Genomic DNA, 6,264 nt, shown 5'->3' with positions numbered 1-6,264 from the left:
GGACGTGCCACTTACACCACCTATGAGTTGTCGCATGCATGACTTCTTCTATAGCCAACTCCATAGAACGACATTGATTTGAAAAAATAAGATACATCGACGTTAAACAACCTTTGATACTGAAAAGTGTAAAATTTTGTTTTCCAATTGTTGCTTTTAAAGGGTGTGACAAATATGTACCTGTTAATATGGTCTGCGGGTGCTCCCCCCCCATCATCCTTATGAACTCACGAAATACCCACTTGAATGTGTCTTCCTTCTCATCCCGCACCATTACGCCGCCAAAAATTATGCTTTGGAAGTGGTTATTTACACCGACAAATAGCCCAAACGGCATGTCATATAGGTTAGTCCTATAAGTTGTGTCGAACATTATAGCATCTCCAAAGCATCTGTACTGATCAACACTACGGCCATTGACCCACATTATTGATTTGATCCTGCTCTCCTCGTCAACTTGAATGGTGTAACTGAACTCTGGGTCGTTCGCTTTCATCTCACCAAGTATATCCATAGTCTTCTTTGCTTCTGAGTCCGACTGTTCTTTGTTCAGCTTGCAACACAATGTTTTCAGGGATATTTTTGTAAACGGTACATTGTCAACAGACCCAAAGAAGCTGCCAACTATACTGAACACCTTCCCAAGACTAATATTGTTCTCTCTTAGCTGTTTTACCAGATCTTTTGTGTATCGATCAATGTGCCTTTGAGACTGCCAATGCATCTTCTCACCACAACTAGCTGACAGGTTGTGGTTGTGTGCATCCCGGTGCTCGCTGATATACCATCCATTGTCTGATGACCGCAATAACCTTATCCTAGCGGTGCACCCGCACCTCGTTGACCTAGTGTTCTCCCTAAGCGGTTTACTCTTGCAAAGCAGAGAATTCAGAAATCAGAATTTAATTCAATAATAAGATAAAAAACACGAATTAGAAGTGGTATATCAGGAACTTACTGCACAGCCGCAGACAATCTCTTGCATACACTTTCGTCTGTTAACATTCAATCTACTTTTTGCAAATCTTATTCCGAAGCCAACTTCCCTGGAGTACAGGTTGTAAAACTGATACGCCTCATCGAGCGAATCAAATTCCGTGCCAACAGCAGGGTTCACAACATTCCCATCCCTTTTTGATATGTAAGCCCTCATCGATATCTCCAGCGCTGTTTTCCTATTGGGGTTGCCTTCTCGTTCCACCGACGCCTTCCCAATCCTAACCCTGCGGTGGTAGATTTTCATTCATAGATACAAAATAAACAATCACGCGATGCAAAGCAAGAGACAGATAACACAACTTATAATAATCGGGGTAATTTTGCATGATTGCATTTTTTCATAGAAATTTGCCTGGAACATCTGATGGTGTATAAATCACACATGATTAGCCACCTAACAGGGATAACTGTCCGCGTATAATTTAAACTACAACCTAACGGTTGTCAATCCAACGACTGGCACTGGCTAATCTATTTGAAGCACCCATCTAAACATGGAAAGAAATCCTATATCTTTTCCATCGATTTGTATAAAAGCAAACAAATCACCTAAATGTAATTGCAGAAAGAACAAGCTTTACCTTCTTGTCCAGCCGCTCGTCGCCTCCGAACAAACATGTAAGCCACCTCCGGCAGTTCCTAATCCATCACCTCCCTCCACCAACAGAAGTGGATCTCCACCACGCAACAAATCGGCCTCCGCCAAGCTTAAAGAGGCCTGCGACTCCACAGGGCCGGCAAGAGCGACTAAATCCGCAGTTGCTCCTCCAATACTTCTCATTTGACAAACAAGAGAAATAAAAACGGATCAGGGGCTTTACCAAATCTAGAACCAAATCAAACAGACAGATAACCAAGGAAATCGGATCAGGGGCTTTCACAAAACAGACTGAGAACCAACTAAGTCAGATTCGGGGGGCTATTTTTGCTACTTACCAGGGCGGCACATCAGCCTGCTGTGCAGCGAGCTCATCCATGGCGTAGCCTTGTTCTTCGCTGCTGGATGATGCAGAGATGTGCAACAACAACAACGAGCGGGCGGCTTGATGGTAGGTGGGGCAGGTACTACAATATCCCACGGGCTAAGTAACTAGGGTTCTGACAGTTGTGCCAATTCAGATGTAGGCCACACGGGGCTGTTAGAGAGTAGGGTGAACATCTAAACCGTAGCCCTAACAGTTGAGTGCATTTGTGCCAAATCGATACTATTAGCCCACATCATAGCTATTGCTAGGGCCAGAGAATGGGGAGACAAAAGCCAAATCGCGAGGCAGGAATGAACGAGCGAGATTAAGTCCTACATGTCGCTCGTGAACCATTCAGTCGCTCTCGCACTAGTAGGCGGGCTCCCCTGTTATCTTTTTTGTATTGTGCATGTAGTATGTTTCTTTTCTTCAAAATAATCCTATTTTGGGTGCTCCTATCGTGGTCTCTTGGTATGGCCATGGTTAGAAGAAGCTGCCGGAGTTGGGAAGATGGTGTGCCATGGCGGTTGGAGAAGAAGCAGAAGAAGCTGCTGGAGTCAAGGAGATGGTCTGGAGAAGGATCCTCTGCTTGACATTGATTCTACGTCCAGGGATTGGGATATGGTCTGCAGAAGGATCCTCTGCTGGACCAGATTCTTCAGATCACTGTGGTGATGGGTAAGGAGAGCAGACCACCGTGGTGGTTACTATCCTACGGGCTAGGCCTTTCACTTTTCCCTCAATCTCATTGGACCTAATGAGCTGCGCACCTTTCCCTCTTCCTTTTTCACCTCCAGTGCGACCCAAGCTCTTCCCCTCCTCGTTGCAACCCGTCTGCGACTGTGGCCACCTGGTGTTGGAATCGACCAATGGTGATGTTGGAACCCTCACTGATGGAGAATGTTGGAATCAACTGCACGGGGAGTCTCGACCGTGGCCACGGGGGTGCTGGAATCGACCGTCGAAGCTGCTGGAACCGACTGTGGTAGGTGGGGCAGCATGCCATGAGAGATGATTCTGGCGTTGACGGTTTTTGCTTTAACCATGGTCGTTGAATGTTGGAACCAACAATGTGGATGCTGCCATCGGGGACGGGTCAAAGTTGCAACGTGAGGTGTGCAGATGCGTTGCGAGCCCGCGGCCATGTCGCGAGGAAGTTGGAACCGTGCAATGTGGATACAAGAATCGTGAGTCGGCAAGCCGGCAACGAGCAAGCTGCAAGCAATTTTGTGTTAGTGCTGCCGACCGTCAATGGAGGGTGCTACAACCACGACGAGAGCTGCAAGCAGCAACGGCGAGTTATGAGGAGCTGCGAGGCTAGGATATGTGGCAGCGCGCCACTCAGAAAAATGCTTCCACGGAATGACAAATTCACGGTTTTAACCCTTTTGATGAAGTTTAGCCAGATCTAACCCTAGTGTAAAATTTTTTCGGAATCTGACTCTTTTCCTACCTCGGGGTCCATGGCGGTAGGGTATAACAACCTACCGCCAAGGTCCCTAGCGGTAGGGTTGTACGCCTACCGTAAATTTTTTTTTAAGTTACACACAGTGTGCGTGCGTGCTTATCGCCGGACCCATAGGCGGTAGGGTTACACATGCTACCGCGAATCATTGCGGCGGTTGGCCATTTTCCTACCGCCAGAGACCTCGGCGGTAGGTTGCCATACCGTATCGTCAAGGGGTCCGGCGGTAAGAAAAATGTCAGATCCCGAAATTTTTGCAAACTGGGGTCAGATTTGGATCAACTTCTTCAAAAGGGTCAAAACACGAAATTTGTACTCCATGGGACGATGTTTTCGCGACTAGTGAGGCGAGCTGATGGTTCTTAAGAGTATCTCCGCACAAAAAATTTGCGCAGTACAATAGTTTTAGCGCGTAGTTTCAAAACATCCCCACTGCGTCCCCGACCCCCGCGTCCCTTCTCGAGGCAACACGGGGGAACCTCAGCTCCCCGCCGTCGCCCGACCCTCATCCCCCCCTCGCCGCCGTCAAGGGACACTGTCGGGCAAAACCCGGGAGGACCGGCCGGGGGGGGGGGGGGGGGGGCTCTCCTCGGCGCGGCTCGTTGCTCCATGGCCATGGCACGGTGCTGAGTCAACGGTTGCTCTTGGTGGCATGGTGCTACGAGGGTGCGAGGGCGACATGCCATGGTGGTTGCAGGCCTTATGTGATTTCCGTTCGGAGGTGCTGCTTGCGGTTGCGGTGGCCGGAGGTCTCGGTTAGTCCTGATCCCCTCCCTGGATCTGGACCTGGCTGACCAGGACCCGAGCGTGGCTGCCGACATGCGTGGTGACGCCGGGCCTCCACGACTGTTTTGCACAATGGTAGTGCTGGCGGTTGCGTTGGGGGCGAGGTGTGGTGTGGCGGCGCGAACTACCATCTAGGTTGGTGGTGGAGCTTCGATGGCTTGGCTAGGATGATGTTCCTAGCGAGCAGTGAGCGTCCGGGCCACCTCTAGGCTGTGTGGCGAGCGACGATGGCCTTTCGATGGTGCCGGTGTGGGAGTTGCCTGCGGCTAGATGTTGGATCGTCGAAAGCCTGTCACTTTGGAGCAGTTGATATCTTTCCGTGGCGGTTCTGGCCCTTGATGAATGAGTTGGATCGTCGAAAATCTTGCCCAACTCTTGTCGGGCCGGCGGCGATGGCGCCCATGGTGTCGTCCCACTCCTTGGAGGCATCAAGGAGAATTCGACATTTCCCTCGCTTTTGTGGAGTTGGTTGTTGTCTCTGGGCGAAAGCCTTGATTCAGTCGGATCGACACGATAGCGGCGTTCTCAACGTCGCTCCCCTGTTGGAAGCACCGTGTTTGGAGGCACGGCTTCGCTCCTAGCTGCTCTTCTTCGGTGTTTGCCATGGTCCTATTTTGATTCCCGGCGGTGCTATCCAAGACGATGTCTTCCTCGGATCAGAGCAAGTCATGCCATTTTCCTACCACCGCCTTTTAGGCATTCAGGGTGGATGGCGCGTCGACAAGGGAAGCTCTGTGGGAGTAGCTGATCTTTGGAGGTGCCCGGCTTGTGCTTTGTAGTATTGTATGGTCGTTCGTGGCTGTTGCTAGATATGTATCTGTAGCACTTTTAGCGCGTCGGGGCCAACATTGATTTTCCACATGCCAAAAACGCGTGTCAAGAAACACGCAGTACAAATTATGAAGCGCGTGCAATCTGACGTCTTAAATTTACCGTGTGAGATGATGCCTTTTAACGCGTGCCCAATTTTTTTACACGCACACTATTTTCCAGCTTCTGCTGAAACTGTCCACGCAAAAAACATTTTTTACTACACAAAGCAATTTTTGGACGCGTGTTGGAGATGCTCTAAGAGCATCTACAGCGGGACCCCTAAAATACGACCCTTAAACATCCGCGTACGCGGGCACTGATCGGACGCGCCTTATTTTTTCCTTCCACATCCTCACTACTTATATCCAAACCCTCATATCCATACAAACGCATGCAACACTATGTAAAACCAGAGATCAACATCTTCCTTCGGATCGGATTGTTTCGTCGAACAAAAGGATCATAGTACATCGGCAAATTCATACTACAAACTACTTTAGCATAATTAAAATATAAACAAAACAGGGATAGGGCGGAGGAAATCACCATTTCCTTGCCGCCTCCTTCCCCTTCTGGTCGTCCATACCGATGTGCCCCTCCTCTGTGTAGGCGTCGGCATGCGGTGGAGCATTGTCGTCATCGTCGTCGTCGGAGCCGGACGTGGTGAAGACGTCGCTATCATCCTCGTTGGAGCCGCACCGCATGCCGGACAGCCCGCGGAGCAGGCGCTCCCGCTCCTTCACATGGCGAGTTACTTTCGCCTTTGCCGCCGCCTCTTTCGTTGCTTCGCGCTCCGATAACTCGATGGCCAGTCGGAGCGCCTCAACATTCTTGCGGCGGAGGCGGCGCGCATCCGTCGCTGCCGTCGTCAGCGAGCGACGAAGGATGCCCGTGAGGAGCGCGTCCTCGGGGTCGACCGACATGCTCGAGGTTGAACGCCGCGCGGCCAGCCCACCCCTCTCCCTAGCCCGCTGTTGCTGCGCCCCGTCTCTGACGCAGGCACGAGGACCCAACAGTGTTCACGCACCACTTTCAGAGCAGAAGGTGGTGGAGGTGGGAGGCGTACCTGCCCTGGAACAGACCTCCCGAAGCGGGAGTGACCGGAGCTGTGTGCCTCGCGAGAAGGGCCCGCGACGTCGCCTGCGCTGGAGGATGCCGATCCACCGCCGTCAACGCTCCGTTGGCGTGCGACGGGCCCGGAGGATGCAGATCCACCGTCGTCGGGGCCGCCTTGGT

General features: G+C 51.2%; 1 long non-coding RNA gene across 2 annotated transcripts; it reads right to left on the bottom strand.

Moving 5' to 3' along the window:
* Positions 1-763: 763 nt before the first annotated feature.
* Positions 764-1,668, bottom strand: LOC123413505. Of its 2 annotated transcripts, none has more exons than XR_006613757.1 (3): positions 1,581-1,668; positions 959-1,217; positions 764-871 (listed from the first exon to the last, which is right to left on the bottom strand). It is a non-coding gene; the product is annotated as an uncharacterized LOC123413505 (long non-coding RNA). The 2 variants fall into 2 exon arrangements; XR_006613758.1 differs by having other exon boundaries at positions 959-1,223; positions 1,581-1,657.
* Between the last annotated feature and the right edge of the window lie 4,596 nt (positions 1,669-6,264).

This window comes from Hordeum vulgare, chromosome 7H (genome assembly GCF_904849725.1).
Source record: "Hordeum vulgare subsp. vulgare chromosome 7H, MorexV3_pseudomolecules_assembly, whole genome shotgun sequence".
NCBI classification, from domain to species: Eukaryota; Viridiplantae; Streptophyta; class Magnoliopsida; order Poales; family Poaceae; genus Hordeum; species Hordeum vulgare.
Note: the sequence above shows the minus strand (reverse complement) of the source record. Positions and strands in the feature narration are given on the sequence as shown.